The sequence below is a fragment of the Euprymna scolopes genome, unplaced genomic scaffold, assembly GCF_053919585.1.
Source record: "Euprymna scolopes isolate OS-2025 unplaced genomic scaffold, ASM5391958v1 sca38, whole genome shotgun sequence".
NCBI classification, from domain to species: Eukaryota; Metazoa; Mollusca; class Cephalopoda; order Sepiida; family Sepiolidae; genus Euprymna; species Euprymna scolopes.
In genome coordinates, this window is record NW_027633413.1 from 118,969 (window position 1) to 130,194 (window position 11,226).

An 11,226-nucleotide genomic window follows, 5' to 3' on the forward strand; every position below is an offset into this window, starting at 1 on the left:
TAACCCGATTCCCTTTCGACGGGAGGCCGGCCGCTTTGTTTTTGTTTGGGCTTTTGATTCGATTCGATTCGATCGCTTTCACTTTCATAACGGATCCGGCGCCTTTCGGGAAGACTTTCGCCCGCGTCTTAGGACCGACTGACCCGTGCTCGACCGCCGTTGGCACGGAACCCTTCTCCACTTCGGTCTTCGAAGGTCTCGTTCGAATATTTGATACTACCTCCGAGATCTGCACCCGCGGTCGGCTCACCCGGGCTCGCGCCCTAGGCTTCCGTGCTCGCCGCGGCGCCCTCCTACTCGTCGCGGCATCGTTTCGGCGCGAAAGTTTCATCGCTCCTCGCCGCGACGGTCCGGCATCGGTCCGTCGCTCCAGCGCCATCCATTTTCGGGGCCGTCGATTCGGCAGGTGAGTTGTTACACATCCTTAGCGGATCCGACTTCCGTGGCCACCGTCCTGCTGTCTATATCGACCGACACCCTTTCGGGGATCTCATGGGCGTCGCGTTAGGCACCTTAGCCGACGTTTGGTCATCCCACAGCGCCAGTTCTGCTTACCAAAAGTGGCCCACTTGGCACTCGCATTCGAGGTGACCAACCGCCCAGCGAAGCGTGCTGGCGGCGGCGGCCGGATGGGTCGGCTCCGTCGTTCGGGAGAGTCGGCCCGTTCCACCCGTTCCGAGTTCGAGAGTAGGTCGAGGCCGTGAACGGCCCCGGGGCCTCCAATCGTTCGCTTTACCGGATGGAATTGCGACGATCGAGCGCCAGCTATCCTGAGGAAACTTCGGAGGGAACCAGCTACTAGACGGCTCGATTGGTCTTTCGCCCCTACACCCGGTTCCGACGATCGATTTGCACGTCAGAGGCGCTTCGGACTTCCACCAGAGTTTTCTCTGGCTTCATCCCGACCGGGCGTGGATCGCCATCTTTCGGGTCCCTGGTCGCTCGCTACGCCAGAGCGGCCGAGTCGTACTCGGAAAAAGGGGAAACCGACCCGGGGGTGATGCGCCCGCGCGCAGCGCCTAAACTCGACGACAAAATAGGACTAGTTCAAGCCGCGGGATCTCACCGATGGGCGGAAGGAGGATATGGAAGCTGGCGCCCGGCAATTCCCCTTTTTGGATGATGCGCCGGTCCCCTCTCGGGGAGGAGGGAAAAACAACCGCACGTCAGCCACGAGCCTTCCCTCTCCTATCTCTCTCGGGAAGAGAGAAAAAGGAAAAGTTGCGGGCACCGCAGCAGCGACGGCGGAAGGCCGAAAACGCCGCGCCGGCGGGATCGGGCACGGCTCGGAGGCGGGTGAGGCGAGGAGAAGACGACGGCACGAGACCGACGACACCCCCCGACGACCCCCGGACGACTTTGCCACGACACCTCTCCCGATCGACGCCCTCCTACACGCTCTCTCGCTTTCGCTTCGCCTTCGGGGTTAGTCAGAGGTGGCCCCTACGACTCGCGAACGGCCAGGACTCCTCGGTCCGTGTTTCAAGACGGGTCGGGTGGGTTGCCGATGCACGTCGCTGACCCGGGGTGGCGGGCGGCTCGAGTAAAAAAGCGTCGCCGAGCGACCTCTCCGGAAACGGAAACGGGCGCGGGCGGGGTTGCCCCGACAAGAACCCGAAACGTCGGCGAGGTGCGTGACGGCGAGGCCGCGCCAGTCCTATCCCGCCTCTCATCGCGCACGCGCCCGAGACGGTGGGGCGCCTAAGGAGCGACACACAGAGTGCGTCGCCCGCACGCGACTTCCGGCGGATCAAAACGGACCGGCTCGCCACGTGTAACGGATCGTGTCAGATTTCCTCCGTTCCCGGCAGAAAGGGGCAGTTACGTTCGCGGGCCCGACGGCCGGTGGCCCCCGACTTCACAAGGTGGGAAGACGGGGGTTTTCAGGGTGATGAAACGCCTGCCGCCTACGGAAAAAAACCCGCGTGTTCGACCTGCACGCCGGGAACGGGTCGCGACGACGGACCGGAGGGGAAGTGCGTCCGGTGCCGGCCGCGCGGAGGTCGCGCCGAAGCGCCCGCGCCATGATTACGCCGAGCGATGATGAAGGGGACGGGTGCAGCGGAGTCGCGCGCGGAGGGAGCAGGAGGAAAGAAGAAGCGGCGGCGACGGAGGCGGAGGGTTAGGGCCCGGCGGCAGCAGCGATCGAGAGGACGAGTCCCCTCCGTCGCAGCCAACCGACGCAGCCACCTACCGGACGCCGCGGTCGTCACCACGTTTCCCTTCCCGCTATCCCACGCGGCCCGTCTCCTTCGTCGGCGACGCGGGCACAAAAGCTGGAACCGCGGGGAACGAGTCCCCCGCGGACACGACGAACGACGACCTGTGCCGCGACGGGCCTCTCTTTCAAGAACACACAATCGAGTTTGGGCTCGAGCCTAGGCAGCACCGGACTGAGTCCCCCCGCGATCGCGGTGAGCGGTCCCCACCCGTTTTACCCTGGGCGGTTTCACGTTCTCTTGAACTCTCTCTCCAAAGTTCTTTTCAACTTTCCCTCACGGTACTTGTCGACTATCGGACTCGTCCCGGTATTTAGCCTTGGATGGAGCTTACCACCCGATTTGGGCTGCGTTCCCAAGCAACCCCGACTCTCGGATCGAAGGCCGTCGCTCGCCGTCCGCACCGAATGGGGCCTGGCACCCGCCGCGGGCGGCCCCGATCGAGGGAACTCCGAACTATGCGAGACGAAAACGAACGGCTGCCTTCGAACCATGCGCCACACGTCCCGAAGCCTTTTACTTGCGACGGGATTCGGCGTTGGGCTTCTCCCGGTTCACTCGCCGTTACTAAGGGAATCCCGGTTGGTTTCTTTTCCTCCGCTTAGCGATATGCTTAAGTTCAGCGGGTCGTCTCGTCCGAGCCGAGGGCGGCGGTTTTTAGTAGAGTGTGGTGTTTGGAGGAGAGGAATCTCGATCGGTACCCTCCGTGTGACGACGGCTGGCCGATATAGCGCCCGTCCGACCGAAAATGAAGAAGCCAACAATTAAAAAAAAGCCTGGGTCCTCCCCATCCGACGTTGCCTACGACGCGGCCACCTTTTTACGGTGCGACGGCCGTGCTCGTCGCGCTGCTCGAGGCGTCGCTGAGAGACACCTTCATGAGGCAGAGAGCGAGACGAGCAGGCGGCGCTTACGTCGGCAGTCGGTTAGGTCGGTGCTTTTTTTTTGTTTTGTTCTCCCTTCGGCTGCTTTCGGACAGACTCCTCCTGCTCCTCCTCCACAGTGTTTCTTCACGCGGTCGAAAAGGGAAAAGACTCCGCGGTCTGCCAGCGGGAGACGAAGGAGGAGGCCGGAGAGGGTTTAAAAAAAAAAAAAGACATTGAAAGGAGTCAATTCTTTTTTTATTTTTCTTCCCCCCTCGTCACTCGCTCCTGCGACGTCCCGGTTACCACCGTGCCGAGGACCGGGCGGGCACGGGGACGGCAAGATGTCGTTTCGTTAACGGAGAAAGACATGTAACGTTCCGCCTCTCGACCGGACGTGGCCCCGAGACAAGGGATCTCGGGGCCGCAATGTGCGTTCGAGGTGTCGATGTTCACTGAGTCCTGCAATTCGCATCAGTTCTCGCGGCTGGCCGCGCTCTTCATCGACGGACGAGCCGAGTGATCCCCCGTCCAGGGTTCAGCACTTGGGTTTTTTTATATTAGTTTTTGTTTATATAGATTTAGTAGTGTGCGAGGAGGTCTGTGCGAGGAGGCGTGACGGCATTGCAATGTCGCGAGTAGTTTGTTTTTAGCTAGCGGCGGTGGCACAGCGGCTGCAAAAAAACAAAAAACGATAAAGCGGCGACAAGGCAAAGAAGAAGCGGCCATCACTTGCGGTGGGCGAAAAAACAAACAGGTGGTAAGACGCGGAAGCAAGCAAGAAGAGCTGGGGCTTTAAAAACCTCCGCGTCACCACAAATCTATCTCTCGCTCCGCCTTTTATAGGTTTGTTTGCGCGCATTCGAGGCGTTGACGCCGACAGACAGAGGAGGTAGGCCGGAAAACAACAAACCAGTCTCGAACGGGAAAACGGTAATGATCCTTCCGCAGGTTCACCTACGGAAACCTTGTTACGACTTTTACTTCCTCTAAACGATCGGGTTCGGTCGTCTTCTCCAGGCATCGAACGCCGAGGCGTAGATGCACGAGTGTCGTGACGGACACGTCGCGCACTGCCCGGCGGCGTCGTCGGCCAGATCCGAGGACCTCACCGGACCGTTCGATCGGTAGTAGCGACGGGCGGTGTGTACAAAGGGCAGGGACGTGATCGACGCGGGCTGTTGACCCGCGCCTACCGGGAATTCCTCGTTCACGGGGTTGGTTACAGGCCCCGATCCCTATCACGGGAGGTGGTTCAGAGGTTTCCCAACCCTCTCGGGCCGGGGCGAAGTCCCCGCTGATACCTCCAGTGTAGCGCGCGTGCGGCCCCGGACATCTAAGGGCATCACAGACCTGTTATCGCTCCGCCTCGTGTGGCTTTCTGCCACCCGTCCCTCTAAGAAGTGCGTGAGAAAACCGACCCGGACCCGAGCGCCACGGAGGACGCCGAGCCCGCCGTAAAAATCACTGACATCGGCGCACTAGTTAGCAGGCCGGAGTCTCGTTCGTTATCGGAATCAACCAGACGGATCGCTCCACCAACTAAGAACGGCCATGCACCACCACCCACCGAATCGAGAAAGAGCTATCGATCTGTCAATCCTACCGGTGTCCGGACCGGGTGAGTTTTCCCGTGTTGAGTCAAATTAAGCCGCAGGCTCCACTCCTGGTGGTGCCCTTCCGTCAATTCCTTTAAGTTTCAGCTTTGCAACCATACTCCCCCCGGAACCGAACTCTGGTTTCCCGCAGGCTACCCGCCGGGTCATGGAAGCGAACGCCGGCGGATCGCCGGTCGGCATCGTTTACGGTCGGAACTACGACGGTATCTGATCGTCTTCGAACCTCCGACTTTCGCTCTTGATCGAGGAAAACGTGCTTGCCACACGCCATCGCTGCAGTTCGTCTTGCGACGATCCAAGAATTTCACCTCTAACGTCGCAATACGAGTGGCCCCGACCGCTCCCTTCGATCATTGCCTCGCCGTAGACGGAGACCGACAGACGTAGACGAGGCCCTCTTCCATCATTCCATGCTTATCGTATGCAAGCTTGAACAGCCCGCTCTGAGCACTCTAATTTTTTCAAAGTGAACGTACCGGCCGCCGCGGACACTCGGTTAAGAGCACCCTTGGAGGAGAAACCGCCGACCGCAACACGCGCGCAGACAAGACACGAAGCAGGGACTCGGAGCGGACCGGGTGGGGTTCAAAAAAAAGAGGAACGCGCGGAAAGGGAGAGGGAGAGAAGCGCGGGGGTCAGAGTGCGGGGATGCGAATGAACGCACCCAAACACACACACGTAGCACCCCCCCGTTAGACTACTCCCGGAACCGAACCGACGACCACTTGTTTTTTTTTCCCGGATCCCGATCACGACCTCCTCGTCCACCTCGCCGGCAGGACCGCGTGGCGGGTATGCTAGCGGTTGACACCGGCGGAAAGGGCCGGGAATGCGAACGGACGACCAAAGTCAACGACGGACGATGGCGCCGCCGCCCCGGGGCCGCTTGCGCGACCACGAACCCGAGTTCGGACTACGAGCTTTTTAACCGCAACAACTTTAATATACGCTACCGGAGCTGGAATTACCGCGGCTGCTGGCACCAGACTTGCCCTCCGGTTGGTCCTCGTTAACGGATTTGAAGTGTACTCATTCCGATCGCGGGGCCTCGACAGAGTCCCGCGTCGTTATTTTTCGTCACTACCTCCCCGTGCCGGGAGTGGGTAATTTGCGCGCCTGCTGCCTTCCTTGGATGTGGTAGCCGTTTCGCATGCTCCCTCTCCGGAATCGAACCCCGATTCCCCGTTACCCGTAGTAACCACGGTAGGCACTTAACCGACCGTCGACAGTTGATAGGGCGGACCCTCGAGAGACCCGTCGCCGGGCGTGAAAGCTCGTGCGATCGACCAGTGAGTTATCCAGAGTCACCAAAGCGGAGCGCGCCGCCCTATGAGCCCCGCCACCGAACGGACCCGCGAGCGGGAACGCCGACGACGGGAGGACGGAATGACGCGCATCGGTCTCAGTCTAATATGTAGCGCCGCGACCCGGAACGGCCGACGCGGGTGCCAGCGCGCGAGGCGTGGCGACGACGGCGCGCCGACCGATCGCGGCCTGTGTCACATGTATTAGCTCTAGAATTGCCACAGTTATCCATCGCCTCCGAGGAGGAATACGGTCCCGAGGATTAGGTCCGGTTCCTGAGCCATTCGCGGTTTCGCCCGTTCTAATGCGTGGCGTGAACTTACACTTGCATGGCTTAAGCTTTGAGACAAGCATATGACTACTGGCAGGATCAACCAGGTATCGTTGGAATTTGGGACTTTGTTTCGACAGAACGACAGACCGACCGACCGACCGACCGACATAAGACAGACAACTACAACGACGGGCACGTGTTTATTTATTTTTCGAGGGGGTTCGCCGTCAGTAGAAGCGCGCTGCCCGCGCTGATGGCCTCTTTTTTGTTTCTCCCCTGACTTGGACCGAGACCGAGACTCAAAGAACGAAAGCGACCAACGTCGACAACAACAACGACAACGGCACCCTTGACAGCGATACATACGACAAACGACAAGCAGCACGACGGCAGTGCACACGGACATCGAGGGTCAAGGTGCAGACTGAACTCGCCGAGGTCGTCGTCATCGTGGTCGCCATCGATTCCGTCTCGTCGTCGTCGTCGTCAACGTCCACGTCACAGCCGGCCGAGAAGAGAGAACAGACGACAGCGTCGACAACAACAACATCGACAACGGCACCCTTGACAGCGATACATACGACAAACGACAAACAGCACGACGGCAGTGCACACGGACATCGGAGGTCAAGGTGCAGACTGGAATCGTCGAGGTCGTCGTCATCGTGGTCGCCATCGATGCCGTCTCGTCGTCGTCGTCGTCGTCTTCGTCGTCGTCGTCGTCGTCATCAACGTACCAACCGACCGAGACGAGAGAGCAAGCAACAACGTCGACAACAACAACGACAACGGCACCCTTGACAGCGATACATACGACAAACGACAAACAGCACGACGGCAGTGCACACGGACATCGGAGGTCAAGGTGCAGACTGAACTCGTCGAGGTCGTCGTCATCGTGGTCGCCATCGATGCCGTCTCGTCGTCGTCGTCGTCTCCGTCGTCGTCGTCGTCGTCGCCAACGTCAACGTCAACATCACAGCCGTCATCGGGGAGGAGCTGGACCAGGGCAGCGGCGGCGTAAATTTTCCCGTCACCTTCGTCGTCGCCTTCGTCGACCGACCGACCGACCGGCGTCGTGTTCGTGCTCGGAAAACCGAGGAGAGACAACGTGCACATGGCGCGTTCTCGCAAGCGGCTCCTCGGTCCGATTTTTTTGGGCGGCTTTTTCGAGCTTTTTTTTTTTTCTCACCCTTTCGTCCGTGCGACGGCGAACGTTAGGGGAAAAAAAAAAAAAAAAAAACGACAACAACGCGGCGGACCGGGCGAACAACATCGTCGACACACACGACATTGACGACCGGTCCCCCTTTTCACAATCGCATCGAGATAAAAACGAACGAGTCCGATTCGAGCACCGAGTCGCGAGCGGGAGGACTGTCGGTGCAAGTATCGATCACTGACGTGAGCGCTTCGCCGGACAGAGGATGGCTCATCCGGCAGCCGTGCAAATCGACGGTATGGGAAGAACGAACAAGAAGAGCAACGACTTGATCGGCGGCTTGGGAACTGCGGACGGTGAAAACGGGTTAATCGACTGCGACCACGACTGCTCGATCGATCTTCTTTGGCGCTAACAAAGGTGGAGGTGGCGCAAGAAGGGACTAGCGCTATCACCGTCCACGTATCAGAAGATGCGGCGGCAGACGTCGACGCTTATGCGTTGTCGGACGAGAAGTCGCTGCAGCACGTGTACCGCGAGCGGGACGTCCAAGGTTTTGCCAGACGGAAAGAAATCGGGTGTCAGCGAACGTTCACACGGCTGTGAGATCGGACGCTGACAGGAGTAGGAGGCGGCAGGCAGGCGGCGGTTACGGCGGCGGCGCCTGCTGCTGCTCATCCTCCTGTTTGCTGCGGCGACTTCCAGGACGGGAGAGCATCGAACAACGTACGTATGGTTACAAGGGGATCAGGATCTACATAGTGCATCCCCCGCGGCTATTTTTGTTTGTTTGTTCGCTCGTTCGTTAATTCGTTCGTTCGTTCGTTCGTTCGTTACAATGTACGTTTTTCCGTTCGACGGCGGCAGAGAGCGGCGGCGTTTCTCCCTAATCCGGAGGATTTATCGGTCGCACAGCGATGGGTCGTTCGGCCGATCATCGAAAGATTCGCAGGTAGTGGTTGAATGGCAGAACGGCAGCAACAACAGCGGCGGCTGAGAGCGGCGAACGCTGAGGCGGAAGCAGAAGCTGCAGCAAACGTATCGGCTAAACATGGTGGACATAGATATGGCTGACGACGCGGGTACCACGACGACTATGGAACCAGGAAAAGGAGCCGTTAGTTGTTCCAACATATCGTTCGACACGTCGAGCAGCCCTAGGTCCACGGAGAAGCACACACACGTACCACGTATTATAACCTAACGACGATGAGCGGGCGCACGGTTGGCAGGAACGAAGGCGGCGGATCAAAACAAGTTGGAGCGCGGCGACAGCGATAACGGTGACAGCCCTAGGCGGCGGAGATGCCACTTTCTGACGCCTTTGCGACAAGCCCGTAGAGACGTTCCGGACCACCACGAGGCAAAGAGTCGCTGCTCCGACGAACCGACACACCAAAGTGTGCTTCCTACCGAACATGTTTTATAAAACTTTCAAACTGGAAAACCCCAGAAATGGTGTTGGTATTCGTCCAGACCCACCTCCGACACCTGAAAATGGTGGTCAAAAAAAACGTCGATTATACGAAGCGACATTTCTGGTCGGCGATTTTCCAGTTTTACGCCTACTGCCACATGGGGATGTCGGTAGGCGTCGCAAAGTGCCTTCTCGACGCCTAGGCACACCAGGACTTTGTCATTTTTTTCCCCCTCGACATTCCTGGTCCGGTCTATTCCGATTTTACACCTACCGCCATGTGGGGGTGGCAGTAGGCGTCGAAAAGTGCCTTCTCGACCGCTAGCGACACCACTACTTTATCGAGCTCTGGAGGCCCGCACACCGACCCGGGGGCCGCGGAGTCGACCCCGGGGGCCTCCTGGCGTCGCCGCCGCTCACTTGGACGCCTTCCGCAACCTGTGGTCCCGCTCGGGGCCGCCGGGAGCCTCGCCGACCTGACCGGTGTCGGTAGGCGTCTGGAAGCGCCCGGCCGACCTGGACGAGGTCCCCCTGGCCCCCGGGGGACACCCCTTAGTTGGATGGGGGTGCTGTCCCGGGCACACATGCAACCCGCGGCCGCCTACCGACAGCCCCCTTCGCTCGATCGCTACTCCTTTCCAACATATGTCGGAGAAGCCGGGCGGTTGTGAAACCCCAGAAATGGTGTTGGTATTCGTCCAGACCCACCTCCGACACCTGAAAATGGTGGTCAAAAAAAACGTCGATTATACGAAGCGACATTTCTGGTCGGCGATTTTCCAGTTTTGCGCCTACCGCCATGTGGGGGTGGCAGTAGGCGTCGAAAAGTGCCTTCTCGACCGCTAGCGACACCACTACTTTATCGAGCTCTGGAGGCCCGCACACCGACCCGGGGGCCGCGGAGTCGACCCCGGGGGCCTCCTGGCGTCGCCGCCGCTCACTTGGACGCCTTCCGCAACCTGTGGTCCCGCTCGGGGCCGCCGGGAGCCTCGCCGACCTGACCGGTGTCGGTAGGCGTCTGGAAGCGCCCGGCCGACCTGGACGAGGTCCCCCTGGCCCCCGGGGGACACCCCTTAGTTGGATGGGGGTGCTGTCCCGGGCACACATGCAACCCGCGGCCGCCTACCGACAGCCCCCTTCGCTCGATCGCTACTCCTTTCCAACATATGTCGGAGAAGCCGGGCGGTTGTGAAACCCCAGAAATGGTGTTGGTATTCGTCCAGACCCACCTCCGACACCTGAAAATGGTGGTCAAAAAAACGTCGATTATACGAAGCGACATTTCTGGTCGGCGATTTTCCAGTTTTGCGCCTACCGCCATGTGGGGGTGGCAGTAGGCGTCGAAAAGTGCCTTCTCGACCGCTAGCGACACCACTACTTTATCGAGCTCTGGAGGCCCGCACACCGACCCGGGGGCCGCGGAGTCGACCCCGGGGGCCTCCTGGCGTCGCCGCCGCTCACTTGGACGCCTTCCGCAACCTGTGGTCCCGCTCGGGGCCGCCGGGAGCCTCGCCGACCTGACCGGTGTCGGTAGGCGTCTGGAAGCGCCCGGCCGACCTGGACGAGGTCCCCCTGGCCCCCGGGGGACACCCCTTAGTTGGATGGGGGTGCTGTCCCGGGCACACATGCAACCCGCGGCCGCCTACCGACAGCCCCCTTCGCTCGATCGCTACTCCTTTCCAACATATGTCGGAGAAGCCGGGCGGTTGTGAAACCCCAGAAATGGTGTTGGTATTCGTCCAGACCCACCTCCGACACCTGAAAATGGTGGTCAAAAAAAACGTCGATTATACGAAGCGACATTTCTGGTCGGCGATTTTCCAGTTTTGCGCCTACCGCCATGTGGGGGTGGCAGTAGGCGTCGAAAAGTGCCTTCTCGACCGCTAGCGACACCACTACTTTATCGAGCTCTGGAGGCCCGCACACCGACCCGGGGGCCGCGGAGTCGACCCCGGGGGCCTCCTGGCGTCGCCGCCGCTCACTTGGACGCCTTCCGCAACCTGTGGTCCCGCTCGGGGCCGCCGGGAGCCTCGCCGACCTGACCGGTGTCGGTAGGCGTCTGGAAGCGCCCGGCCGACCTGGACGAGGTCCCCCTGGCCCCCGGGGGACACCCCTTAGTTGGATGGGGGTGCTGTCCCGGGCACACATGCAACCCGCGGCCGCCTACCGACAGCCCCCTTCGCTCGATCGCTACTCCTTTCCAACATATGTCGGAGAAGCCGGGCGGTTGTGAAACCCCAGAAATGGTGTTGGTATTCGTCCAGACCCACCTCCGACACCTGAAAATGGTGGTCAAAAAAAACGTCGATTATACGAAGCGACATTTCTGGTCGGCGATTTTCCAGTTTTGCGCCTACCGCCATGTGG

The 11,226-nt window shown here is 60.2% G+C and overlaps 2 non-coding genes and 1 pseudogene across 2 annotated transcripts in view; all 3 read right to left on the reverse strand.

Annotated features, from left to right (window-relative positions):
• Positions 1–2,869, reverse strand: part of LOC145274430 (large subunit ribosomal RNA) — a 5,715-nt gene extending 2,846 nt beyond the window's left edge. Inside the window, exon 1 of the ribosomal RNA XR_013866670.1 lies at positions 1–2,869. This exon is cut by the window's left edge and continues 2,846 nt beyond it. This is a non-coding gene — a ribosomal RNA (large subunit ribosomal RNA).
• A 594-nt stretch (positions 2,870–3,463) lies between these two features.
• Positions 3,464–3,621, reverse strand: LOC145274404 (5.8S ribosomal RNA). Its single transcript, XR_013866656.1, has one exon. It is a non-coding gene; the product is annotated as a 5.8S ribosomal RNA (ribosomal RNA).
• Positions 3,622–4,016: 395 nt separating this feature from the next.
• LOC145274413 (small subunit ribosomal RNA) lies at positions 4,017–6,387 on the reverse strand (annotated as a pseudogene).
• Positions 6,388–11,226: the final 4,839 nt, after the last annotated feature.